Source organism: Pholcus phalangioides, unplaced genomic scaffold, assembly GCF_987345545.1.
Source record: "Pholcus phalangioides strain wild (caught in Gottingen) unplaced genomic scaffold, Ppha-v1.0 ptg000008l_1, whole genome shotgun sequence".
Lineage (NCBI taxonomy): Eukaryota > Metazoa > Arthropoda > Arachnida > Araneae > Pholcidae > Pholcus > Pholcus phalangioides.
This window is the reverse complement of record NW_028301601.1, coordinates 62,992,606-63,008,679: the sequence shown is the minus strand read 5'-3', so window position 1 is coordinate 63,008,679 and position 16,074 is coordinate 62,992,606. Positions and strand designations below refer to the sequence as shown.

At 33.9% G+C, this 16,074-nt stretch overlaps 1 long non-coding RNA gene across 1 annotated transcript; it reads right to left on the bottom strand.

The window, feature by feature from the left end:
* Nucleotides 1-1,064: 1,064 nt before the first annotated feature.
* LOC149084735 (uncharacterized) lies at nt 1,065-15,631 on the bottom strand. The gene is made up of 3 exons (XR_016193002.1): nt 15,356-15,631; nt 6,538-7,742; nt 1,065-1,141 (listed from the first exon to the last, which is right to left on the bottom strand). It is a non-coding gene; the product is annotated as an uncharacterized LOC149084735 (long non-coding RNA).
* Between the last annotated feature and the right edge of the window lie 443 nt (nt 15,632-16,074).

The following is a 16,074-nucleotide window of genomic DNA, read 5'->3' as shown; positions in this document are numbered from 1 at the left end:
ATTTAATGACAGCAATGCAATTTGCAAAAATATGAACAGCACGATATTCATAATCCATTCACACAAGCAACATCTGACAGTCAAGATACGGTGCTATATTTATTGTTCATATGTATACATATATTAGTGATGATGAACAATACATTTATCCAGTATTTTTAAAATACAATTGATTCTTCATGAGAATCTTGAACAATGTGACTGAAAACAAAAATAAATTCATAATCAGTAATTTCTAAACTAAAGTTCAAAAATACCCTTCTGTTGTTTCACATTTATCAAGTCCTAAAAAGTAGCATACCATCACCCATTCAAATATATCAACATTTTTAATTGGCATAATTTAGTAAATTTGGTATTAATTTTAAACAAGTTCAGTTGTTAAAATATTAAAATAAGCTTGAAATATTTGAATCTTTCATCTTGTTATTCTAGCACTTTTTCTGAGTACCTCTGAATTCCTTCATTACCACAAAATCTAGAAGATCCTGTTAAACTGGATTCTCTTGATTTAAAACTTATTTATTGAATGGTTAGGAAGAAAATTAATTTTTTTTATCTAGGAACTACATAGAAATATAGCATGTTATCTCATGTGTATTTTCCTTGATACATATATACTTATGTACATTATAATTAAAATATGCACTCCTCTTTGCATATACTGCACTTATAAAAGAAAGATAAAAATTAACCCACATACCTACAAACTAAATGATTGATAGTTAAAAACGAACTGTTTTTAAGAGAGAAATTATTTCTCCACCAAGAATCAACAAGATAAAGCCATCCATTTCATTCACTATAAATATGCTTTTATTTAAGAAATATTGGCATAAAGTGTACACACATGAAAAATGAATATGACTGGATAACTGATATAGCACATCGCATCATATCAAGGACAAATTTGTTTCTCCATGCTTTGAAAATAAATGATACTTCAAACCCTGCTTCAAAATAAAACCTTTCCCACAAAACTGGCATTTAAAGGGACGTTCTCCGGTATGAACAGCAACATGACGTTTCATGGCAGTCATATTAGGAGTAACATATTGACATATATCACAAACATATTTGCGAGATCTGTTAGCAGCAAAGGTGTTTCGCTGGTCTTCTGATTCAAAGCAAACTTCTTCAACTGAAATTTTTAAAAGAAAAATATTATTAGAAAGAAGAACATTTTTAATTTGCACATCAAATGACATCTTTTTAAAGGCAAAAATTGCAGGGAGAAAAATTAAATGCTTTAGAATACTTGGAAGCTTAACAAAAACCGTATATAAGTACTTGAATGATAATCTAAAAAATGATTGAAACAATTTAGTGAATGTTTAGGGCTAAGTCTAGTCCAATGTGCACAATGACCAGTCATTTCACCCAGACTTCAAACACTGGTCATGAAATAAGTTGATAAAAAAAGTTTTTGTAATATAAATATTATAAAAAAACCTTTAATCATTAATCGTCTCAAATTTAGCATGAAAAATATAACAATCATTTGGATAATCAGTGATAATTAGAACAATGCACTTCCAGCCAAAATGAAGATACTCAAGTTGCAATCTCCAAGCAGTAGCATCAAACAAATAGCTGTGATCTAATGAATGCACCCATTATTGTCATCTTTTTTGCTTACGAAAATATGTAAAAAAATTTAGTATCAACATTTTGATAAGCATGAAAAAAATCAAACCCCTTTCATATACAAATAAAGGAAAGAAAAACATTATCAACTTTCAAGTCCCTAATGATACACAAGCAATTTTTCTTGAGGCTGGCAGATGAAAATGTTCAGGTTTATTGTAAAAAAATGATGAAAAACAAAGAAACACAGATGCCCACAAGTCCCAAGTGGACTACATATGAAGTAATCAATAAAATAATTAAGTATAAATTATGTATTTTTTTCTAATTGGGAAAAGAGAGGGGGACAAAAGGAAATTTTGGCTTAACCATATTCACAATCATAAAAACTATAATGTTGACAAAATATTGCAGATTATTAGGTTGAAATAAGCTTTTATTTGTTACAACAGCAAATAAAATCAAACATTATTTCATTAAAAAAATATTAAAGAAAATTTTCTAATACAAAAATTACAAACACAAAATTCAGCAAAATCTATAAATTTATACAAAAATTGCCACGTTTTCAAGACATAAAATTTAATTGGTAGAATGGTTGACATGTTTCGGCTCTTCAATGGAGAGCCGTCATCAGAACCTCGTGGTCAGAATTTACACGAATTAGTCGTGGAGGGGTGATGTTTACGTCTGGAGAGTTTGCCTTTGTATTTGCTGTGTCCGAGTGGTCTTTGGATGTGAATTGGGGAGCCATCTGTTGCAAAGTGTTGAAAATTTTGTCTTGACTGAGGTTAATAAAACTTGTCCAAGCTGATGAAATAGGTGATGTGTTTCTTCCATCAATAATGAGGAAATTCTGGCATGTTCTGATGAAGTATCCCTCGAGAAAATTCTTCATCAGAGCATGCCAGAATTTCCTCATGAATGATGGAATAAACACGCCACCTATTTCGTCAGCTTGGACAAGTTTTATTAACCTCAGTCGAGACAAAATTTTCAACACTTTGCAACAGATGGCTCCCCAATTCGCATCCAAAGACCACTCTGACACAGCAAATACAAAGGCAAACTCTCCGGATGACCAGACGTAAACATCACCCCTCCACAACTAATTCGTGTGAATTCTGACCACGAGGTGCTGATGACGGCTCTCCATTGAAGAGCCGAAACGCGTCGACCATTCAACCAATTAAATTTTATTTGTCTTGAAAATGTGGCAATTTTTGTATAAATTAAAACCAGGCAAAGTTTCTAATTTTTGTGATAAAATTCATAAAGTCTGTTACCAATTTTTGTAGTAAAGGATCAAATTTTCCCATTTTCATCATGCAAATCAAAAATAAGAGCGAACAAATTAGACATACTATCATATTTTAGCAGAAATGTTATCACAGAAATATTTTCATGAAATTAAAAAAAAACCGGCATTGAAGTACAAAACTAGCATAAAATACCTCATGATATCGTATTGAATTACACTGATATGTGACAAGAAATTACAGGGCTACACTACATTAATTCCATATGTAAATTTTCACAAAGTAAAAAGAACCCTCAATTTTTTTTCAATGCTAGTCATTGTATTCACTTCAAGTGAGACTGACTTTTATCAGTTAAATTCAAACATCCTCAGAAACCGACTTTTGCAACTTCATGGCTCAAGGCAAAAATCAAGACACATATTCTAACACATGAAATAAATTTTTGTTTTCTTAGGCTTGTTCAACCTATCAACAATGTTCTTTTGTGTGGAGTGTTTTAAAGATATGTACTATATATAAAGTCCTGCATCACACTAATCTTCACAGTCATAGTAGTTCATAGCTATTTCATTTGCAAAGTCATCTTGTAGCAAGTTAATGGATATTGATCCCCCCCAAAAACTCTTCGCTTAATATTTCTAAAAACAAAAAAAATTATTTGACAGATGTTATGTTTCATGCACATAAATAATATGCATCATTTAAGAAAAGGTAAAACAAAAAGACAAAGAATATTTGTGCATTATTATAATACAGTGAAACTCCATTCTCTACGGTCACCCTTCAGACACCGTCCCCTCCTCTCTTTTGAAGACAAATAAATAGAGATAGGAGGATTATAATAGAAATTGAGGAGAAATCTCTTCCAACAGGGCTGCATATTAAGGCATGAATAGGTTTTCTGTGCTGGGAAAAGGTGTAAAACTGCCAACACAGAACACCAAGTGGAAAAGTTAATTAACAGCTATAATTGTTGGATTAGTCTAAATAGGAACTATCAACAGATACCACTCATATTAACCTGCACTGTTATACTTTTTTGAAATTAAAATGTAAATTTTCGTTATGGTACACCAAAGTCAATCCTGTACAAGAACTTAAAGATCGTGATGATCTCTCTAACATCAATATTATTTTATTTTTTCAAATCATATTTTTCCTGGATACACAGAACATTATTACATCAAGGTTAAATTTATAACCTTGGTAAAATAATGGTTAAATATTAATCTATATAACATTTCCAAAGCTCTAATAATTTCTGACTGGGTGACATTTTTAAAATACTAAGATCATAATGAGCTTTTTATATAAACTGAAGAGCCAAAGAAACTGATACAGGCATGCGTATGCAAATAAAAAGATATGGAACCAATCAGAGTACGGCACTGCAGTCGGCAATGCCTATATAACAACAAGTGTCTGGCATAAATGTTAGATCGGTTACTGCTGCAACAATGGTAGGTTATCGAGATTTAAGTGAGTTTGAACGTGGTGTTATAGTTGGCACACGAAAGATGGGACATAGCATCGCCGAGGTAGCGATGAAATTTGGATTTTCACATACGACCATTCGACGAGTGTACCGTGAATATCGGGAATCCGGTAAACAATTAAATCTACGACATCACTGCGGCCGGAAAAAGATCATGCAAGAACGGGACAAACAATGACTGACGAGAACCATTAAACGTGACAGACGTGCAACCCTTCCGCAAATTGCTGCAGATTTCAATGCTGGGCCATCAACAAGTGTCAGCGTGCGAACCATTCAACGAAACATCATCGATATGGGCTTTCGGAGCCGAAGGCCCACTCGTGTACCCTTGATGACTGCACGACACAAAGCTTTACGCCTCGCCTGGGCCCGACAACACCGACATTGGACTGTTGAGGACTGGAAACACGTTGCCTGGTCTGACGAGTCTCGGCTTCAATTGCTTCGAGCTGATGGATGTGTACGGGTATGGAGACAACCTCACGAATCCATGTACCCTACATGTTAACAGGGGACTTTTCAAGCTGGTGGAGGCTCTGTGATGGTATGGGGCGTGTGCAGTTGGCATGATATTGGACCCCTGATACGTCTAGATACGACTCTGACAGGTGACAGGTATGTAAGCATCCTGTCTGATCACCTGCACCCATTCATGTCCATTGTGCATTCCGACGGCTCTTGTGACAGCGCCACTTTTTATAGGTACCGTAGAAACTTTGAGAAAAAGAATATTAAAGGGAAAAAGAAAGTTCGAGATGATTCTATTTATAAAATTCTAGTTCATGACAAGTGGCGCTTCAGTCCTGGCTGAAGAAACCTTGCAGAACGTTCTAGACCAATAGAATGATTTATTTATTTATATTTTTTTTACATTCTATTGGTCTAGAACGTTCTGCAAGGTTTCTTCAGCCATGACTGAAGCACCATTTGTTATGAACTAAAATTTTATAAATAGAATCATCGCAACCTTTCTTTTTCCCTGGAATATTCTTTTTCTCGAAGTTTCTACGGTACCTATAGAAAGTGGCGCTGTCACAAGAGCCGTCAACATGCCGTCGGAATGCACAATTGACATGAATGGGTGCAGGTGATCAGACAGGATGCTTACATACCTGTCACCTGTCAGAGTCATATCTAGACGTATCAGGGGTCCCATATCATGCCAACTGCACACGCCCCATACCATCACAGAGCCTCCACCAGCTTGAACAGTCCCCTGTTGACATGTAGGGTCCATGGATTCATGAGGTTGTCTCCATATCCGTACACGTCCATTAGCTCGAAGCAATTGGAACCGAGACTCATGAGACCACGCAACATGTTTCCAGTCCTCAACAGTCCAATGTCTGTGTTGTCGGGCCCAGGTGAGGCGTAAAGCTTTGTGTCGTGCAGTCATCAAGGGTACACGAGTGGGCCTTCGGCTCCGAAAGCCCATATCGATGATGTTTCGTTGAATGGTTCGCACGCTGACACTTGTTGATGGCCCAGCATTGAAATCTGCAGCAATTTGCAGAAGGGTTGCACATCTGTCACGTTTAATGGTTCTCGTCAGTCGTCGTTTGTCCCGTTCTTGCATGATCTTTTTCCGGCCGCAGCGATGTCGTAAATTTAATTGTTTACCGGATTCCCAATATTCACAGTACACTCGTGAAATGGTCGTATGTGAAAATCCAAATTTCATCGCTACCTCGGCGATGCTATGTCCCATCTCTTGTGCGCCGACTATAACACCACTTTCAAACTCACTTAAATCCGATAACCTACCATTGTAGCAGCAGTAACCGATCTAACATTTATGCCAGACACTTGTTGTTATATAGGCGTTGCCGACTGCAGTGCCGTACTCTGATTGGTTCCATATCTTTTTATTTGCATACGCATGCCTGTACCAGTTTTTTTGGCTCTTCAGTTTATATCTCAGGTTTGTTCTTAAAAAAAGTTCTGCTCTTCACCTTTGGGGAAGGGGCTCACTTGTTTTATGCTGCAAAAGTTTGAACATAAACTTGTCTCTGAATATAAAATAATATGACTAATGTAATGGATGAAATTGAAAAAAACAGTTTTAGCATTCTAGGAAAAAAGTGTTTCATAGAAATAATTTTTTCCCTTTAATTTTAAACTATTTCAAAGCTGGTGTAACCTTACAAATAAATACGCCTACAAATACAAAAATAACCATTTATCATCTACCTCAACATAGCATATACAATATCAATAATTTTCTTCTGTATGGAATATCTTGAAGCATGGTGCAACACATAGCCCTATATCACAATCTTCGCAGTAGTATCTCGATTCTCGTCTTAGCCTTTTCCCATTTTCATCAGTTTTCGAACAGCAAACAACACATCTTCTACTGGGACCTTTTTTTCTAGAACTGTCTGTATTTGGAAGAAGTGCTGGAAAATGATTGCCAGTAAGACGAAAGTTGTATTCATTGAACTTGTTTCCTGCAATCTCTGCATAAATAAAAAAATTATAGTCCCCCTTCAATTTGAAAAAAAAGTTCACATAAAATAAATTATCATAACTATATAGTGAAACCTTGCTACAATGATACTTGATGTAACAATAAGGCTGGTTCTTCACTAGATGCAGCTACATGTGACAAACAACATGAATGACATTTAGTCTGATGACTAGAGGCTACTGAGGTTGTACAATATTGACACCCGCAGGCATTTCTACCACAGTAGAAACTAAAACAATGACTTATTTTCATATAATAAAAGCAAACCATCACTATCAATAGTAAAGAGAAACAAATCACACATTAACTAATACATTTTTTTATTTTTTAAAGATAATATTCAAAAAAAGATAGCTTTGAACAATTTTCATAAGTGGCATGATTTGTCCATGACTTACCATACTCATCGAGATCGATGAAAATAATAGACAAATTCATTCCAACACAATATGCGTGAAAAGATGATAATCATTTCAAAGCAAATATTTAAAAAGTAAAATTTGGTATTATTCAATACATCTCTCATATACATTGATGTAAATGGTTAAATCACTATGATTAACAGTTTTGAGCTCTGAAAATTCTGAATAGATGATATTTATTAATCACAAAAATGTAACACACATATATAATTGCAACACTCAATACTAGCACACAAAAATTTATGAATCTGATTAGTCCTTCGAATTAATAAGGGAAGAATGCTGCGAATAAACATGGTATTTGAAGGAGGAAAACTGTATGAAGCCTCTCCCACAAAATTGGCACTTGTGTTTTTTCTCCCCGGTATGAATAGGAATATGTCGCCGCTCCATTTGAAATTTATCTCTTGTTTCATATCCACAGTAGTTACATTTGTAACGTTTTCCAACTCCCTTAGACTTCACAACAGTGATTTCAGCATCAGCGTCTATTCTCTTCATACCTGTATAAAAAAATCATGGTGGGGGTTGTTAAAATCATAAACAAACATTATCTTGTGCACATGATCGCCGAGATACTTTTTTTTTCATAGGTTATGTTACTGCACTGGAAAAAACTTTGAAGTCAAAACAGAAAAGAAAGATGCGATAAAATTGACAACTCAGTTTTTCTTTAAATTGTTCTAGATTTTTAGAAAATACAGTAGACTATTGATTTAACAGAATAAATAGAGGGTTGAAAGTTTGTTTTTAAATTGAAAGTCTGTTAAATTCATTCTATCATTCAATCTATTCATTCGCACAAATGTCGCAATCATTATGATGAAACTTTATAAATATCACTGTTAATATAATGAAATAAAACATTTACAAATACTATTTTCATCATTTGCATATTTTCAGGCTTTTGTTTTAAGGTAACTAATATTACCAGATCTTGGTAGTTAATATTATCACATTTATTACAAACAGAAGTCACAAATTGAAAATTTGATTTATTTTGCGTTATCTGGATACAATGTAAAGTCACAATAACAAAACAACTTAAACAGTAAAACCCCTCAGATGCGTCACCTGCTCTTTTACAGCCAAATAATAATTTACCTTGTATAATAAGAGAATGCATTTCAAATCCCTGGTAAATGGTCACCCCTCTTCTATGGGGAACTTTTTTTCCCACCGGTATCTGCAAAAGAGGGGTTCTACTGTACTTTCTAGTTCTCTTCACTGCATCTTTATTTGATATTAACAATATTAACATTTTCAATACATATCTTGAGATACCTTGGTGGCACCCAAATGTGCCACAATACAATGATTGGTTATCACAGTTCTACTGATGGATTTCAGTTTTGTGAAAGGCTTGACAAATAAAGAAAGAAGAAAAATTAGGCACCAGCCACATTTCTTATGGGCAAAGCATACTTTTTCTTCAAGAAAAGTAGTCAAAAGTAACATTTTTTTCTTCTTTCTGTAAGTATATAACCCTTTTCAGCGCTGGTAATGCACTGACATAAATTCTAAAAAACAATTGTCAATAGACTAATTTAGCAAATCACACACTGAAAACAATAAATCTTCAAATTGCCACAACAGCCTGGAGACATGTGAAGCTCTGTTTTTGTGCCAAAATATCTCTCAGCATCCTAAAGTGGCACAGAACATTATTCAAGTCTCACCAGTGTATACCTATTGTTCGGCGACAGTTTCACCAAAATCACTCCCTGTTCCTTTTATGACAGATTAGAAATCAGGTCTCGAAACCTTTGAAATCATTCTCATATCTTACAGCAACTTTTTATTAGATGAAATTATGATTGTTCATGATTTTCATCTCCTTCGATATTGTAGCAGAATGGAAGATAGCCGGCTTCAATGTTATACCTGTGCAAATTATGCAGCAGCCTGACTCTCGTTTTTTGAATGAATTTGAAGAATAAGGGCGTACAACTTTGAAATAAATACTTCTTGTTGTCTAGATGGCAGCAGTGTTAGAACTTTTGATGTTTTGAAAAAACATAAACTAATTAATTAATTTTTTTTCTACATATCGCTTATATATCCTTGCAACATAGACAATACATGAAAAGCAAATTTCATAGGTGTTTCATATCATTTTAAATTGACAAAAATGCATATATTTTTAGTTTTGTGTTGCTGCAATTTTGTTCATTGAACAACATGGTAATAAATTTAAACCTGTTGTAGGTCCAAAACAAAAAATGTGGTTGGGGCAGAGGGCAGTTGTCAAAGCAGTTAATTTTAAGGCAATAAAAAACACTGCTAAAAAACCACTGACTTTTATACGCCACCTCATTGGGCATTTTGCCTGTTGTGGTGTTGTATTTGTATTTATAGTGTGCAGGTGAAAATATTACATGCACCTACACAAAAATGGCACAGAAGTTTAGTTACAGCCTTTTACTGTTAAAATGAGTTCCAAGGGACAGAAAATTGGGTTCATTATGAACTGTGTTTGCTATGAATAGAGTTAGACACTATGCATGTAACATTTCTGTGCTTTCACTACTTTTAGTTGTTTGGCAACAGCGAGGCAACAACACGCCCAAAAACTGAAAGTGAAAAAGTAAACTTATCATGTTCCTTGCGCTAGAACAAAAAAAAGGTTTTTTTCTTGAGATAGAATGCCGCTCTTTACCTTGGGAAAGAGGTTCCCATGTTGTTTTATGTAGTTGCTGCAGGGATTTGTTAAATATCTGTTTGGACATTAATTTTTCAATGAACAATGTAACAGTACAACTAATTTAATAAATAAATTAAGAAAAATATTTTTGACATTTCAAAAAGTGCTTAAGGCCAGGATTAAACTATAAAAGTTTGATAAAAGATATTTTACAAAACTATAAAAACAACTGATAGCCTACTGGTTACATTCGCTCTGCAACCAAAAAAAGTATATTGGTTACATTCGCTCGAATGTAACCAGTAGGTTTATTGGTTGCTTTTTTTCAAGTTTTGTAAAATATCTTTAATCAAATTTTTATTGCGTAATACTGGCGTAATACATATTTATAAGTAACAAATGTATAAATAAATCATCTCTTTTTTTTTAACTACAGTAAACTGAGGTAAGTGAGACCCTGAATTCAAGTTCAACCTAGTACCTACATTGGAGAAGTCAACAAAACTTCTTGAACATACAAAAGCAGGTTCTTTGAATCATTCCCTTTTTAAGGGCTAGTGCTTTAACCAAATTTCGTTCAGTGTGTCCCTTTTTTCACAATTAATTTTATTTTGTAGAGGAGTGATGGTTCCACTTGCTCTTTCTTGGGGGGGGGGGATAAGTGGAATCTGACACAGATTGTATTTTAATATCATTCATAAAACGATGATTCATAAATGAACGAACTTTCAACAAAGGAAAAAAATTAATTTAAGCCAATGCAGAGACGGTGCTATAATGCATCAAATACCTGGAATTTCGGAAAAGGTGCATAAAAATTTCATTCACGCGCCCTCCGGGATGCATTCTTTCCTACTTCTAAGAAGAAGAAAGTAGAGAGGAAAAATCTCCCAACTTTTTTCCCTTTCTTTTTACCATTTATCATGGTCATGCGACCTTGAAAAAGTGGTTTTACTACTTTGTACACTGTACCGTATTGATATACACATGGGTTGTTGAAGAATAACATGAGGGGTATCTAGTTGCTTCCCTGAATGAGGGGCGTGTAATTGTCAAATTTTGGAGTTTTTATTCCCCTGCGGATTTTTTCCCTTCCAGTTACATACCGCAAATTACAGTACTTTCGCAACTATCTGCCGGCATTCAAAGATACCGTCTATACAGCATAAATTCTCCTTGTTCCTACAATATTGTGAATGCACATTTTTTTTAATCGTAAAGGATTGGAACGCCCGTTCAAATTGTAAAACTTTCTTGAGATCGTGGAAAAAAAAACCACAATCTGTAAAAACTTGACTTTGATTATCCAGTTTTGTCATCTAGCTGCAATGTAGTAGTCATCATTTCGTATCGTGAAAATCACGGGTGTGTAAGCAGAACTGGCTTTTGGAGGGGCACAAGGATCCAATTCTTCATAGAAATTTTGGGTCACTAACACCCGAAAACAATTTGAAATTAACAGATAGTATAAAGGAAATTATTTTATTCCAATATTTTAATTCTCTACAAAAATATTTTTAATTTTTGATCTGGGGGGGGGGGGGGGGGAAGGCCCCTGATAACCCACCCCCAAATTTTTTGCTTTTGGTGAAAATCCAGCTTTGGAACCTGCGATTGCACAATGGTAATCGGCTAAAAATGTGATTTTCCAAAAGGTTTCAAATTTTGAGTTTTCCTATTTCTTTGAAAAAACTTCTGGTTGCAACGATGATCACACAGACCTACAACTCAAATATTTATACATTAAACTTCAAATGCATGCATTATCAGTTTGGAGGATGATGCAGGCTGCAACTGGGAGGGACAGAAGGATCTAGTGTCCCAGGCTCTGCACTAGAGGGGGGGGCACCAAATTTACCCTTTATAACTGCTTCTACATTACACGGGTGTGCCAAAATGTGTGCATGCCCAGTTTGAGAACGTATCTAGTGGCGGCGCCCGATAGATGGCACCAGGTACTGAACACAAAACACGCCCAATGCTGAGCACACACACATAAGCACACTGTTAAGTTTCTTTAACACAAATCTGACATAGCTCCCATATTCAGATGTGAAAATATGTGGCAGTTAAATGGCGACAGATCAGAGTGGTGGATCATCAGGGAGGGAAAGATAATAATTTTACCAGGAAAACCAATGAATAGGGAATCAGAAGATAAGTGTCTGATAAAGAATCGAATTTGCTTTAAATTTGATCAGAAGATATTGAAAGTGCAACGATTTTTTTAACGAAATGTAACATCAATCAGTTGGGAATTTATAGATTGATTTATTAATAAATATATAAATGTGTGCCTCCAACTGTTAATTAAAGTGGATCCTGCGTATAACGTTTTTCAAAAAACCATCATAAAAAATGTTGTAAATGGAAAAACACTTTAAATGGGAAATCTTAATGAGAATTACTTATCATTAAGACCACGAAAATAAGTTGTACTAAGTGGCAGGGTTGTTTAACCAAGTGGTTTTTTTCAAAAATCAAATAAAAGTGACCTAAATATAATTTTTTTTCCTTGAAAAATATCATACTGGTTCATTATTAGCCAAAAAAAAAATTTTTCATTCTTACCACATTTTATATTCTTGGAGACATTCTGATGGTATAAGGTGTTATTTTCCAAAAATTCTCATAAAAGTGGCCTGAATGTATATATATTTTCTCATATAAATATTTTAGTTATTCAAAGTGATATACAGAAGCCAAAATTTCTCATTCTTACCAGATTTTCTAACTTTTGGCTACCTTCTGATGCTCTATCTTCAGCAAATTAATGAATAAGGATTGCATAACACATCTAAATGTAGTGGTGCATCATCTCGCAGGGTTCCCCCCCCCCTTCACAAAGAAGGAGCAACAGTAGTGCCACCATCATGCTAGGGGCACACACACAGGTGGTCTTATAATAAAATAAAGACACCAGCTGTCCCTAAAGGACCAGTGTACAAGTAGCTACATTACCTCACAGACATTTTCATTTTCTTTCCCATAAGTAGCATCTCATACTGTATGTCCCAAGTCTTAATATTCAATAATTTTTTTTTATACTTTGACCATTAAGGCCAGTTAATAAAGGTTCTACTGTATAGTAGTAGCAGATTTACGAAAAATAATCAGCTATATACAGGGTGATTATAATTTAAAGTTTTGATTCCAAAACTATACAATAAGAACTACTGGTCAGAATGACTTGAAAATTTGCATGGATACTCCTGAAGCAATGAAAATTTCTTTAAAAAAAGAAAATAAAAAAGTGCAAAATGTGCAAATATATGATGCTGTACTTATCCAGCAGGATAATATCATTTTGGCACTTCAACAACATCAGTGCGTGGATAGTACAACTTTTATGAAGATGCACATTGCAATACCAGCAAAGCAGCTGCTGAAGAACCATTTTGACAATAACAGCATGACATGACACCTGGCCGTCAGTTCACCTGACCTTAACTCTTGCAACTTCTGGCTGGCTGTGGGGAGGTGGTGGTACCTCAAAATGTTATGAACAGTGGTCGAATTGCAAACTCTGGTGAATTGCAAGCACATCCACAGCATAACCATGGCATACTCTGATCTGTTGTTGAACAAGCATTTGTGTGCTTTCACCTCATAGCCAGAACACAGTGGATAACATATTTAACATTTCTTTAGTAAGTTGTAGTTTTATTTGTTCAATTACTTCATTTCTGTAATGCTTCCATGAATTATGAAATCGTGCAATGCTAATTAAGTTATTTTGCTCTGACTGGCTATCATTCCATTAAGCAAGCAAATTTCCCACCTATTAGATGAGTACAGTGTTCTTAATTTTACATTTTTAAATATTTTTTTCCTTTTCATTTGAAATTCCATTACTTCAGGAATATTCCTGTAAATTTTGAAGTCATTCTAATGATGGTTCTTTTTTTAAATTGTTTTGAAATTAGAACTTTAGTTATAATCACCCTGTATATCGTAAATCATCGCTAATTAATCTGCATCATTTGTGCTTCATTAAATACATTATATTCACCTAATTTTTACAGCAGTTTTTGCAAAATAGCTTCCTTATTAAGCATACTGAAAGTAACTGGAGAAAAAAACCTTTATTTATATATATATATATATATATATATATATATATATATATATATATATATATATATATATATATATATTATTATATGGTTAATAATAACATTAAGAATTTTCAAACACAAAGTAATTCATTGAGTTAAGCAAAAAAATAACTAAATTGCAAAAGTGGATTTTTATTAAAATGTAAGAAATATTTGTAGATTAATTAATATGGGAATAGTGTTAATTACATTAATAAACATTTTATTTTAATTAATTATTAGAAGTTTGAGTGATTTTTCAGAAATTTTGTTTTAATGTTAAACCGGTTTAAACTAAAAAACTTGATTTTTTGGTTTTTTACCAACCCTGCTAAGTGGAAAAACGTTATAAGCGGGATCAATTGTATATTTGTTTTAGATTTATTACATATGCGGAATTCCATACATTAAATTCTAAGTGCTAATGAGCTTCTTCGCAAGCTTTTCCTACTAGTAGACGTTTGAAAGTAAATGAACCTTTGGATAGAACATGTTTTTAGAAATGAATTATATTTGATGCACAGATACCTTCTTCTCCTACCCAGAACATGACCCACTGCTCAATATCAACGAAGAAATATAAGCAGGTGATCAAAGACCTGGGGCATGCTGGAAGAAAATTCATAGAGATACCAATTAATTATGGGGGGGGGGGGGAGCATAATTTTTTTCAAGATAAATATTTTTTTGAGAGGGACCCATTTTCACTGAAAAATGACCTAGATTTTTCAAATAAATTAGAGTACAGTGGCATCTCTGCAGTGTTTCCCAAAGTGGGCAATATCGCCCACGGGGGATGATGAACAATCTAGAGGGGCGATAGAAACTACGGGTATAGCATAGGATCCTATGGGTTAGTGATGGGGGAGCAGGAGAAAAACATTTTGGAGGAGGGGGGAGCGATCGAACAAAAAGAAAAGTTGGGAAACTCATTAAAAAATCATAAAAGCCTAAACATTTTATTATTTTGACAAAAAAAGCAAATTTGCAATTTTAGTATGCATAAAACCCCAAGATGTTACATTAAAATGACAAAGTAATTAGATAGAATAAAATAGGCACTGAAATATTGATACATTAGTCCAACTCGCAATTCCAGAAATAGTCGAAATGTAAAGGCCACAACAGGTAGTGCCTTTACCACAAACCTAATTTTTCCTTAAGAAAGCTTCTTGTAACCTTGTATGAGCAGTTATCTTAACAACTATGAGTTTACTGAAAAATAGAGTAAGTATGAAAGAAAAATTCTGCATGATACTGTTTGCAGAAGCTAATTGAATTTTACAAATCATGTGTGATTCCCCTTATCCCCACCCCCAATTTCCACTTGCCTCAGTTTACCTTATAAACTATTTCAAAGCTAGTGTAGGCCTACCTCAACAAAGCAGCGACAAAACGACAATATCAAAATTTTTCTTGAGTATGGAATATCTTGAAGCATGGCACAACACAAAGTCCTACATCACAATCTTCACAGTAGTATCTTGATTCACGCCTCTGCCTTTTCCCATTTTCATCAAATTTGGCACTGCAAACAACACATCTTCTCGTTGGACTTTTTTTTTTACATTCTGGGGTGCTCAAAGGAATAATTGCTGGAAAATGATTGCCAGAAAATCTGAGGCCTTGCTTATGGTACCTGTTTCTCACAATCTCTGCATAAATAAAAATTATACTTACTTAAATTAATAAAAATAATAGAACAAAACATTTTCATAAAATAAATTATCATAATGGTTTGGATCAGAATTTATTTCTCACATCTCGTTGAGTCAAAATATATTGAATTGAGTTAAAAAAATGACACAATTTCCAAACATTTATCTATCAAAATACTCTTGTTGCTATGAATGAACTATATTCATATCAAAGTAAAATTAATAAAAGATAACCAACTGATAAATAACATTGAACAGTAAAATAAAAAATCTACTAACATAATTTAAAAACATTAAATTTTGACATGAAACATATTAAATATTTCAGATACGATGGCCAGTCAACCGATATGTTCATCTATTTGAGAAATGTAAGGGAAAAGAAAAAATGTAAACACAAAATTAAAGAGAATAAATGCATCACTTTATAGGGCTC